Here is a 14,050-nt window from a genome sequence, read left to right on the forward strand (position 1 = left end):
AATAGTATTACACTATATGTTAACTCATTAGAATTTAAATGAAAGTTTGGAAGAAAAAAAAGTATCCTAGGAGGGAGGAAAAAAAAAAAGAAAAATGTGTTGGGATGCAATCTCACTTTGGATATATGACAAATATTGCATGGACATAATAGTTATGACAGAATTTGACAAATAGAAAAATTAATAGAAAAATTAGTCTAATACAATTGTGGTGTATGGGAAAAGAGCAATTTCTTAGAGTGAAAACACATGACCAAGTTTATCATTTACCAAAGTTTAAAAATTTTAATTGATAGCGAAGTTCCATAAATATACAAGTAACTAGACTTAATTTTGTATAATACTTTGCAAAACTTCACTTACTTTTATTCTTTCTTTGTTTTTTTTCTGTATAATCCACCTCTTTGAAAAAAGGGCATTTTGGAAGACCATATTTTATAGAATATGACATACAAAATGACACTATAAACCATTAGACTTTCCATTACTTCCACTGTAAAAAATCCAGAATTTTACCTAACACTGAAACCACAAAAAGGATTTTGCTTTTGGAAGAAATTAAATAAGTAATGGTAGACTAATGTTCAGCCTTCAACAAGTAGAAGAGGTTGATCCAATTTTCAAAGACCCCTAAAAGCTTTTGAAGCAATGAACTATTGATGAACTCAACCTTATATAAAGGAAGGATTTTCTGAAGTAAAATGACAATCTGCTGCAGCTCTGGTGTTTGGTTTTTTTAATTTGTTTGTTTTGTTTTGTTTTTGCTTATTTGCTAGTTCTGCGCATGAACTGAAGATCAGGCTTATTTCTTTATTTCATTATTTATTTGAAAGAATCTGTTGGTGAAAAATAACCAGCAAAAATTTACTTATTATGAAGTGTTGGAGGGAAAACTGCAAACTTAACAAGAATTCAAATGCAAAGTCTGGCTTTCCTGCTAGATATTTTCTAAGTGTTGGCCTCTACCAGAGGCTAGAGTGTCAGGAGAAAAGAATCTACAAGGCAAAGCAAATTATCCTGTACTCTTACAAAAGATACAAAGCAAAGACATGTCAAATTCATCACCAGACTCCTTTTTCAAAAAACTGACATGTTTTTAAGTAGATGTTGGAGGATGTTGGGGAAATGGCTAAAACATCTGAAGGGCAAAATTTGAAGTATAGTATTTCAAGGCGGGGAAAATTAAGAGCCAATATGCAACCAAAGGACCTGGAGAATTATGTCCTAGACAGGGGCTGAGTGAAGGGAGATTTCATCATAATTCAGCTAAGTCCCTATCAAGTTTAAATTCTAATTGGATTAGAATAATCAATCCCTTATCAGCTGCCTAATAGAAGAGAGAGGAAAATCTCTTTCATGTGTGAAAAATAACTTCTTGACACATTATCCACCAAAAAGCCAACAATTACTAGACAGGCAACATGGCAATAATATATGGCTGGTAATTAACAGAAACAGTAGGTAACAGAAAGATATTCATAGTTTTCTGACATTTTGAACTTAATGGAAAATAACTATAATTAATATGTCAAAAAATTTTAATGGATAAATGGATGAAAAGATAGAGAACATCTCCAAAGGACTAGAATATACAAAACAGAATAAAAAAGACATTCTATAATTAAACCTTGCAAAGTCTGATATTAAAGAATTAAATCTTTGGGTTAAATTACATATTGAATGGGACAGAACAAGATTATTAAATTCAAGTATAGGTCAATAGAAAATATACAAACTGAAATACCATGATTAAAAAAGAATGGTTGAAACACAACATAGTACATGGAATATCTGAGCAAAACTCAAATCTAATCTATTCTTAATTGAAATCTAAAGAGGAAAATATAGACAAAACAAGATATAAGAAATATTTGAAGAGAGAATGGCTGGGCATTTTCTAAAATTGCTAAAAGACATAAATCTACATATTCAAAATCTCAGTAAAACAAAGCATGAAAAACATACAGAGAAGAAAGAGAAAGAAAGAAAGAAAGAAAAAAAAAGAAAGAAAAAAGAAACAAGTAAACAAAGTCACATAAGTATATCATAGCAAAACTGCTAAAATGCAAAGGAAAACCAAAACAAAAAATAGAAGATAGCACACAGGAATGGGGCGGATGCTAGAAGTGTTATCCTCAAAGGTACAGTAATAAAATTGAAGATGAGTTCCTACAGAAGAGAAGAAAATCAAGACACAATGAAATGGTCTTCTAAAAATACTAGAGTCAGGGGAGGAGATAAGTCTCAATTCTATACCCATCTATACTCATGAACAATAAAATTCTGTACTCATAAATAACATTCTTCAAAAATAAGGATGAAACTGAGATTATTTCTAGGCAAGGATTGAGATAAATCTTTAGCCACAGCCATGAATGCATGAATAGATAGGTATATGACAGATAGATAGACAGATAAAAGTAGAGAAGGAAAATGGTCTTAAGAGAAGTGAGAAAATTAAAGGAATGGTAAAAATGTGAACCAATAAAAATTAATACCTATCATACAATGCAGTCATTGTAACGTCTTCTAAATGTTGCTTATGCATAGAATGAAAATGACAATAACATAACACTGGGTAGCTTAAGGTTAAAAGAATTTCCAAGGTTTTAAGTTTCTATCAGCATCAAGAAAATGGTAAAATAATAATGTGTTAGACCATAATTTGATAAGAATGCATGCTGTAATCTCGAGGGTAACAACTAAAAGAAGATTAAAATAGTGTTTAAATAGAAGGTAAAATAATGTAAAGGGGGGATAATGGGATAATATAAGTATTTGCTTAAGTTTTAAAAGAGAAAATTCAGAAATGAATGTAACATTAGAATACAAGTATGTTCTTTTATACAGATATACTTTTATAGAAATATGTTTTTTAAAAGATCTTTTTTTTAAATTTATTTATTCATGAGAGACACACAGAGAGAGAGAGAGAGAGAGAGAGAGAGAGAGGCAGAGACACAAGCAGAGGGAGAAGCAGGCTCCATGCAGGGAGCCCAATGTGGACTCTATCCCAGGTCTCCAGGATCAGGCCTTGGGCTGAAGGTGGCGCTAAACCGCTGAGCCACCCGGGCTGCCCAGTATGTTTTATTCCTAAATATATCAATATTACACTAAATTTAAGTAGACTACACACTCTACATGAAAGCCCAATAATGTTAGGAGAATACACAACAGAAAAGACCCCCAAGATATGTGCCTCTTGGAAGAGATACATCCTAAATATAAGGACACAGGCTGAAAAAATGAGGGGAAAAGATACACAAAGAAAAACTAAGCATAGTAAAGCTAATATATGTTTAAAGCAAGATGATTTGATGCAGATAGACATTACACATGATAAAAGAGGTCAATCAACGAGAAAATGTAGCAATTACAAATTTATATGCAAGTTAACATAATTTCCAATATGAAACAAGGATTGATAGAACTAAAAGGATAATTAGACAAATCTCAATCAAACTGGGAGACTTGAACATCTTTCAATAACTATAAGACATAAGTAATTGGATAACAGAATTAACAAACTTTACTTAATTGAGATTTATAGGACACTGCCATCAACACAAACAGAATTTATATTATTTTCAAAAGGCACATGAAGCATATCTTGATCTAAAAAACAGTTTCTCTCCCCAAATTGGATATCAGCTAGTAATCAATAACAAAAAGCTAACTAGACAAATTTAACAGTATTGAAATTAAACAATATGCTTTTTTAAAAGATTTATTTATTTATTTATTTATTTATTTATTTATTTATTTATTCATGAAGAGACACACAGAGAGAGAGGCAGAGACACAGGCAGAGGGAGAAGGGGGCTCCATGTAGAGAGCCCAATGCGGGACTGGATCCTGGGACTCCAGGGTCATGCCCTGAGCCAAAGGCAGATGCTCAATCACTGAGCCACCCAGGAATCCCTAAACGATATACTTCAAATTGATCAGTATGTAACAGAAGAAATGAAAACAGAGATTTGATAATATTTTGAAAGGAAAGAAAAAAATACATTGTGGATCAAAACTTGTGGGATGTAAATTTAAAAAAAAAAAGGTCTTGGTGGGGATTTACACATTAAATAAGTATACTAACGAGAAGAAAGGCTGAAAATCAAGAATTTAAGCTTCTCTCTCAAAAACTTACCAACCATAACTGTAATTGGAAACTAAGGAATGTATAAGAAAGAGAAATAATAAATTAATAGAAGTAACAAAATGTAAAACAAACATACCATATACAAAATATATAAAATCTAAAGTTGGTTATTTGAACGTTAAAAATTGACAAACTCTTTGGAATACTGATCAAGATTAAAGAAGGAAAACAATTATACCTCTCGGAATTAAAAAAGGGGGGAATCATTACAAATTCTAGAGACATGAAAAAAATAGATGATAATATGAACAATGTTATATCAATAAATTCAACAATTTAATTATACAAGTTTTTCTTTAAAAAATACTACTTAATGAAGTTCCTAAAACACATAAATATTCTATTAAAGAACTTGAATATCTTATTTCAAAGAAAACTCCTGGGGACCTCTGGGTGACTCAGCAGTTTAGCACCTGCCTTTGGCCCAGGGCATCATTCTGGAGTCCTGGGATCGAGTCCCATGTCGGGCTCCCTGCATAGAGCCTGCTTCTCCTTCTTCCTGTATCTCTGCCTTTCTCTCTCTCTCTCTCCTCTCTCTCTCTCTCTCTCTCTCTGTCTTTCATGAATAGATAGAAAAGAAAAGAAAAGAAAGAAAAGAAAAGAAAAGAAAAGAAAAGAAGAGAAAAGAAAAGAAAACTCCTAGCCCACATAGCTAGTATTAAAGGAAGAAATTATACAACTGTTAAGATTCTTCTATAAAGTACAAAAAGATGGATTAAACATTTTATGAAGCTAGCAAAACCTTGTGTTTACAGTGTGAAAATATCATAAGGAAGTAATTTGTAGGCCAATATCTCTCAAAAGCATTTGATGCAAAAGAAAAAATCTTTTTAAAAATTTATTTATTTGAGAGTGAGAGAAAAAGAGAGTAGGGGGAAGGCAAAGGAGAGGGAGAGAATCTCAAGCAGACTCCCTGCTAAGCATGGAGCCCCATGAACTCCAAAACCATGACCCTGAGACCATGACTTGAGACAAAACCAAGAGTTGGACAGTCAGTTGGTTTAGTCAGCTGAACCACCAAGGCACCTCATTGATGCAAAAATTATTAATAAAATTAGAAGATAATTAAGCTAATAAATATCAGATTAGTAAATATTAGCAAATCAAATCTAGGATATATTAAATAGATGATATACCGAGATCAAAGTAGGGTCTATTACAGGAATGTAAAGTTAGTTTAAATATTTGAAAACCTAGGCAGGAAAATAAAGTAAATCATACAGTCATTTGATAGATGCAGGAAAAACATTTGGTAAAATTCAACACATATTTATGATCCTTTTAAGAAGGAAGGGACGCAGAGGGACAGAAGAGAGAGAATCTTGAGCACAACTCCCATAGCCAGTGAGAGCTGGAGGTGGGGCTCCATCTCACAACCCTGAGATCATGACCTGAGCCCAAATCAAGAGTCAGATGCTTAACTGACTGAGCCACTCAGGCACTCTTTTTAAGATTTTTATCATAATAAGCTAGGAAAAAAGAAGAAAATTTCCTTAATGTGATAAAAAGGATTTTTTGTGGTGGTTTTAAAACATATCCACAAATTCTTTAATACTTCCCCTTTTAAAATTTTTTTAACTGTAACAAAAATCTTTGAGCCTTAAAAATCATGAAAAAGCACAATATAGCAACCTTTTAGAGATTCTGGGTCATGGTCTATCATAGGCAAACCTTTAGATATTCCTGACTGATACATCCACTGATCTTATTTGAACTTGCCAATTTTACTTGTAACCATGTATGTACTAAAGTGTATATTCAGTTCTATACAATTTCATTTCATAGGTTGCTATATCTACCACACCACAGCTGAACAGTTCTATTACCACAAGGATCCCTCCTGTTTCCCTTTTATAACTTCTATAGTTATAGAAATGGATCATATTTTTCTATTGTAAATGGATCATATAGTATATAATTTTTGGCATTGGCTTTTTTTCACTCAAATTACTTTTCTGGAGACTCATCCAAGTTGTTGGGTGTATCAATAGTTCAGTTCTTTTTATTGCAGAATAATATTCCTTAGTATGGCCATATCTCAGTTTATTTAACCATCCACCTATTGAAGGACATCGGGGCTTTTTCTGTTTTTTAGTCACCATTAATAACGTTTCCATGAACACTAGTATATTGGTTTTTGTCTGAACATAAGTTTTAATTTCTCTGGGATATATGCCTAAGAGCACAATTGCTGGCATCTAGGGCAGTTAGATATTTAGGGTTTTGGAGGTTTTGTTTTTGTTTTTAAGGCTATAAATAAATAAACAAAATCTAAATTGTTTTCCAGAGTAGCCACCTAAAATCTGTGAATGATCAAGCTTCTACATGTTCTTACCAGTATTTATTTAATGTTGTCACTATTTTTATTTTATTCATTGTGGAAGGTGTATAGTGATAACTTCGTGTTGTTAAATGTTCATTCCTTTGATGCCTAATGGTATTGCTGTACACATATGCCATCTATGTATCCACATCAGTGAAATGTCTCTTTATATTACTTGCCTATTTTATAAATAAATTAGTGGGTTTTTTTAGTTTTACTGTTGAGTTTTAAGAGTTCTTTATATATTCCACATACAAGTCTATTTTCAGATTTTTGTTTGCAAATATGTTCTTCCATTCTGTAACTTAAACTTTCATCCACCTCAAATGAATTGAGGCAAAAGAAACCTTAACACAAACACACACACACACACAAACTCTCAATTTTGAAGATGTCTATTATTTTCTTTCCTTTAATGTTAATTCTGAGAATATTTTGCTCAGCCAGGTGTGCCGAAGGTATTCTATGGTGACTTTTTATCCTATGGACTTACTAAACTCACTATTTAACTGAGATACATCTATTTATTTAAGGGTGTTTTTGTGGCTTCCTTAACATTCCAATGCGTAAGACATTTCTTCTTTATCTTGCATCAGTACTATAAATTTCCCTTTAACCATTGCTTTCCACTACATCCCCAATCATTAATAATTTGTACTTTCATTTTCATTGTTCAAAATGTTTTTCAAAGAATATATGTTCTTTATCTATACATTAGATGAAATATTCTTTAAATAACCATTAGATCCAGTCAACTGATGGTGCTCTTCAGGTCAACTGTGCCCTTACTGATTTTCTGTCTGGTAGAGCAGTATTGAAGTCTCTAACCATAATTGTAGATTTGTCCATCTCTCTTTGCAGTTCTATCATTCTTTCTCCATGTCTTTTGATATTCTGTTGTTAGGTGCATACACAATAAGAATGGTTACAGCTTTTTGGAGAGTTGATTTCATTACCATTATATATAACGTTCCTCTTTATCCTTCACAATTTTACTTGTTCTAAAGTCGGCTTTGTCTGAAATTGATACAGTTACTTTAGCTTTCTTTTAATTAGAGTTAGCATGGTATATTTTTCTCCAATCCTTTACTTTTACCTATATCCTCTTTATATTTAAAATGAGTTTCTTATAAACAGCAACATTTATTTGGGTGTGGTTTTTCATCCTCTCTGATAATCTCTGTTCTTTTATTTTGTGCATCTAGATCATTTATATTTAAAGTAATTATAAATATAGTTCATTACTATCTACCATGTTTGTAAATTCTTCTATTCATTGCATTTGATCTTATTTATTTTTTAATCTTACCTTCTTTTTCTGCTTGCTCTGGTTTTAACTGAGCATTTTATAATATTCCATTTTTTATAATATTCCATTTTCTCTCATCATTTTACATATCAATTTTATATCTTTTAAATTATCTTTAATGGTTACTCTATAGTTTGTAGAACATATTTGCAGCTAATATAAGTTTGCTTTCAAATAGTACTATACTATTTCACAGGTAGTATATACGCCTAATAACAGAATATTCACAATTCTTTCCTTCTGTACTGTATAATATTGCTGTCACTAATTACACTTGTTTATATTTAGCATCACTCAACAGTCACTCAAAATGTCACTATAATTACTTTGAACAAAAGGCTATCTATTAGATTAAGAATCAAAAAGTAATAGATTCTTGTGTCTTCATTTATTACTTTTCTAGTGTTTTTAATTTCTTTATGTATATCTGAGCTTCTGACCTATATCACTGCCCTTCTTTCTGAAGAAATTCTTTCAACATTTCTTGCAATGCAGGTCTCCTAGTGACATATTTCCTTAGTTTATGTTTTTCTGAAAAAAGTATTCCTTCTTCACTTTTTTTTCCTTCTTCGTTTTTTATTTTTTTTTAATTTGGGCAAAAGCTGCAAATTTATTTTTATTGTGGTAAAAATGCAAAACAAAAAATTTAGCATCTTAACAGTTTTTGTGTGCAAGTCAGTAGTGTTAAACATTTTCACATAATTTTAAAACAGATCTCCAGAACTTTTTTTTCATCTTGCAAATCCTAAGCTCTATACCCTTTAAACAATAGATCTCACCACCCCACCAACAGACTCTTTTCAGTTCTTTAGAATCACTATTCTACTTTGTTTCTCTATGAATTTGGTTTGCTTTAGATACCTCATGTAAGTTTTGTGTGTGTGTGTGTGTGACTGGTCTATTTCACTTAATATAATTATCTTCAAGGTTCATACATGTTGTAATATGTGACAGGATTTCCTTCCTTTTTAAAACTGAATATTATTCTATTGCATTAATATACTACTTTTTTATCCATTATTGATTAGTAAATATTTACATTGCTTCTACCTCTTGGCTATTGTGAATAGTGTTGCTGGGAACATGGATGTGCAAACATTTCTTTGAGACCCTGCTTTCAGTTCTTTTGAGTATATACCTAAAAGTAGAATTGCTGGATTATATGGTAGTTCTATTTTTAATTTCTGAAGAAACTCATACTATTTTCATAGTAGTTATAACATTTTACAATTCCACCAAAATTGCACAAATGTTCCAATTATTTTCCATACTCACCAGTATTTGTTATTTCTGTTTTTGTTTTTGATTACTATCAAAACCAGACACTAATAGTGTCTCCTTCACTTTTTAAAAATATCTTATTTATTTATTCATGAGAGACACACAGAGAGAGGCAGAGACATAGGTAGAGGGAGATCAGGCACACTGCAGGGAGCATTGTGGGTACTCATCCCAGAACCCCAGGATCATGGCCTGAGCCAAAGATAGATGGTGGCTCAACCACTAAGCCACCCAGGCATCCTGGTTTTCTTCACTTTTAAGGGATAATTTTGCTTGGTTTCCTACATAGGAAATGCAATTCATATTTCATTTATATGAAATAAGAATGGAGTATTTCTCTCTATTCAATCCACTGGCTTTTCCACTTTGTTCAGGGTTCATTATTATTTTCTATAAGTTGTATATCTTTTCTGACTTTTATCTAAAGGTATGCAGGTGCCTACATGTACTTTTTAAACAAAAAATCAATCATGTTTTATTTACTGGTCTCTTATTTCAAGATACTTAGCTCCATACAGAGGACTAATCATAGGGATGAGAGTTATAGGGTTTTTTTTTTTTTTATTATATAACAGCCATTGTAGAGTAAGGGGGCAAGATGGTGGAGGAGTAGGGTCCCCAATTCACCTGTTGCCACCAACTTACCTATATAACTTTCAAATCATCCTGAAAACCTACAAATTTGACCTGAGATTTAAAGAGAGAACAGCTAGAACGCTACAGAGAGAAGAGTTTGTGCTTCTAACAAGGTAGGAGAGTGGAAAAATAAAAATAAAAAAATAATCCAGTGGGGGAGGGGCCCCGAGAGGAGCCGGGCTAAGGCTGGGCAGTGAAAGCCTCCAGGACAGAAAAGCCAAGCCTTAGAGAAGCAAGAACTTTAATAGTCCACACCGGATTCTTCCCGGATGGAAAGGTGCTCAGCAGGGAAATCGGGCAGAACTGCAGGAGGGCAGTGGAGCCTCCAGTCTCCCAGGGTCACTAATAGGGAAGTGCAACCCGATGAGAGCCCACCGCACACGCGGGCCGAGCATGGCAAAGGGCTGGAGCGAGCTCCTGGTGGGGCCTCGGGAGAAGCTCAGGCAGCAGCTCCGGATGAAGGGGCTGCGCCGCCCCAGGAGCCCGATTCCAGCAGCACAGGCCCCGGATCCCAGGGTGCCAGGGGCCACAGCCCAGGATCCTGTGCTCCCCCCGGGAGAGGTGGAGGCAGGGAGGGCACAGGATGGCAAGTCCTCTCCTACCACCAGGAGCCCCCAAGCTGTGCATATCTGTGTCTCCCGCCCCCGGAGCATCCAGGCCAGTGCGGACTGGGAGACTGCAGTACTTAACTCCAGGAGCTGACTCGAGGGCTGGACAGCTGGCCACCGCCAGTGGTGTTGTCCCTCCTGGTGTCACCCTGTGCCTGGGACGGAGCAGGGCTGCCAGGGAACAGGGGCCTCACGGGATAAACAGCTCCCACTGAGCCCAGCACTTGGCAAGGGGTCAGGGCAGCTCCCTCAAGTGCACACATCAGAATCAGCACAGCAGGCCCCTCCCCCAGAAGACAGCTGGAAGGACAGGGGAAGAGCGAGTTCTTAACCAGGCGGTGCTGAAAAGCTCCAGAGGAAGTGGAGGACTTACAGCATATAGAAACAGTGGATACCCTTCTTTTTTTTTTTTTCTTTCTTTTCTTTTTTTTTCCTTCCTTTTTCCAGTATAACTCATTTTAGCCACTCTGCGTTGAGCAGAATGACTAGAAAGAAGAATTCACCACAAAAGAAAGAATCAGAAAGAGTACTCTCTGCCACAGAGTTACAGAATTTAGATTACAATTCGATGTCAGAAAGCCAATTCAGAAGCACAATTATAAAGCTACTGGGGGCTCTGGAAAAAAAGCAGAAACAGGAGACTTCATGACTGCAGAATTTAGATCTAATCAGGCCAAAATCAAAAATCAATTACATGAGATGCAATCCAAACTGGAGGTCCTAACGATGAGGGTTAATGAGGCAGAAGAAAGAATGAGTGACATAGAAGACAAGTTGATGGCAAGGAAGGAAACTGAGGAAAAAAGAGAAAAACCAATTAAAAGACCATGAGGAAAAGTTAAGGAAAATAAATGGCAGCCTCAGAAGGAAAAAATGTATGTATAATTGGAGTTACAGACAACACCAAGAGGGACAGAGGACCAGAAAACATATTTGAACAAATCATCGCTGAGAACTTACCTAATTTGGAGAAGAAAACAGGCATTCAGATCCAGGAGATAGAGAGGTCCACCGCCCTAAAATCAATAAAAACTGTTCAACACCTCAACATTTAATAGTGAAACTGGAAAATTCTAAAGATAAAGAGAAAATCCTTAAAGCAGCAAGAGACAAGAGATCCCTAATTTATACGATGAGAAATATTAGATGAACAGAAGACCTTTCCACAGAGATCTGGCACGCCAGAAAGGGCTGGCAGGATATATTCAGGGTCCTAATTGAGAAGAACATGCAGCCAAGAATACTTTATCCAGCAAGGCTCTCATTCAGAATAGAAGGAGAGATAAAGAGCTGTCAAGATAGGCAGAAACTGAAAGAATATGTAACCACCAAACCAGCTCTGCAAGAAATATTAAGGGGGACTCTGTAAAAGAAAAGGAAGCCCAGAGAAATAATTCACAAAAACAGGGACTGAATAGGTATTGTGATGACACTAAATTCATATCTTTCAATAGTAACTCTGAACGTGAATGGACTTAATGATCCCATCAAAAGACACAGGATTTCAGACTAGATAAAAAAGCAAGACCCATCTATTTGCTGTCTATAAGAGACTAATTTGAGACCTAAGGACACCTACAGCCTGAAAATGAAAGGTTGGAGAACAATTTACCATTCAAATGGTCCTCAAAAAAAAGAAGGGGTAGGAATCTTCTTATCAGATAAATTAAAGTTTATCCCAAAGACTGTAGTAAGAGATAAAGAGGGACACTATACCATACTTAAAGGCTCTATCCAACAAGAGGACCTAACAATCATGAATATTCATGCCCCTAATATTGGAGCTGCCAGGAATATAAATCAATTAATAGCCAAAGTAAAGACATACTTAGATAATAATACACTAATACTGGGACTTCAACACGACACTTTCTGCAAATGACAGATCGTCTAAGCACAACATCTCCAAAGAAACAAGAGCTTTCAATGATACACTGGACCAGATGGATTTCACATATATTTACAGAACTTTATCCAAACACAACTGAATACACATTCTTCTCAAGTGCATTTGGAACTTTCTCCAGAATAGACCACACACTGGGTCACAAATCAGGTTTCAACTGATACCAAAAGATTGGCATTGTCCCCTGCATATTTTCGGACCATGATGCTTTGAAACTTGAACTCAATCACAAGAAAAAATTTAGAAGAAACTCAGACACGTGGAGGTTAAAGAGCATCCTGCTTAAAAGATGAAAGGGTCAACCAGGAAATTAGGGAAGAATTAAAATGATTCATGGGAACTAATGAGAATGAATATACAACCGTTCAAAATCTTTGGGATACAGCAGAAGCAGTCCTAAGAGGGAAATACATCACAATACAAGCATCCCTCAAAAAATTTGAAAAAACTCAAATAGACAAGCTAGCCTCACACCTAAAGGAACTGGAGAAAATTGACACCAAGCAGAAGGAGGGATTTAGTAAAGATTAATAGATTCCAGCAGAGGGCAGCCCTGGTGGCTCAGCAGTTTAGTGCCACCTTCAGCCCAGGGCCTGATCCTGGACACCTGGGATCGAGCCCCACGTCGTGCCCCCTGCATGGAGCCTGCTTCTCCCTCTGGTTGTGTGTCTGCCTTTCTCTCTCTGTGTCTCTCATGAATAAATAAATAAAATCTTTAAAAAAAAAAAAAACATTAAAAAAAAAAAAGATTCCAGCAGAACTCAATGAAATAGAGACCAGAAGAACTGTAGAAGAGATCAACAAAACCAGGAGTTGGTACTTTGAAAGAATTAATAAGATAGATAAGCCATTAGCCAGCCTTATTAAAAACAAAAGATAAAAAAGACTCTAATTAATAAAATCATGAATTAAAAAGGAGAGATCACCACCAATACCAAGGAAATACAAATGATTTTAAAAACGTATTATGAGCAGCTATACACCAATAAATTAGGCAATCTAGAGAAATGGACGCATTTCTGGAAAACCACAAACTACCAAAACTGGAACAGGAAGAAACAGAAAACCTGAACAAGCCAATAAGTAGGGAAGAAATTGAAGCAGTCATCAAAAACCTTCCAAGACACAAAAGTCCAGGGCCAGATGGCTTCCCAGGGGAATTCTAGAAACAATACCTATTCTACTAAAGCTGTTCTGAAACAAAGAAAGGGATGGACTACTTCCAAACTCATTCTATGAGGCCAGCATCACCTTAATTCCAAAAACAAAGATCCCACCTAAAAGGGGAATTACAGACCAATCTTCCTGATGAACACAAATGCAAAAATTCTTAACAAGATATTAGCCAATAGGATCCAATAGTACATTAAGAAGATTATTTGCCATGACCAAGTGGGATTTGTCCCCGGGATGCAAGGCTGGTTCAACACTTGTAAAACAATCAATGTGATAGATCACATAAACAAGAGAAAAAACAAGAACCATATGATCCTCTCAATAGATGCAGAGAAAGCATTTGACAAAATACAGCATCCATTCCTGATCAAAACTCTTCAGAGTGAAGGGATAGAGGGAACATTCTTCTGCATATTAAAAGCCATCTATGAAAAGCCCACAGCAAATATCATCCTCAATGGGGAAACACTGGGAGCCTTTGCCCTAGGATCAAGAATACTACAGGGATGTCCACTCTCATCACTGCTATTCAACATAGTACTGGAAGTCCTAGCCTCAGCACTCAGACAAAAAAAAAAATAAATAAAAGGCATTCAAATTGGCAAAGAAGTCAAAGTCTCCCTCTTTGCAGATGACTTGATACTGTATATGGAAA

Source organism: Canis lupus, chromosome 25 (assembly GCF_048164855.1).
Source record: "Canis lupus baileyi chromosome 25, mCanLup2.hap1, whole genome shotgun sequence".
Taxonomy (NCBI): domain Eukaryota; kingdom Metazoa; phylum Chordata; class Mammalia; order Carnivora; family Canidae; genus Canis; species Canis lupus.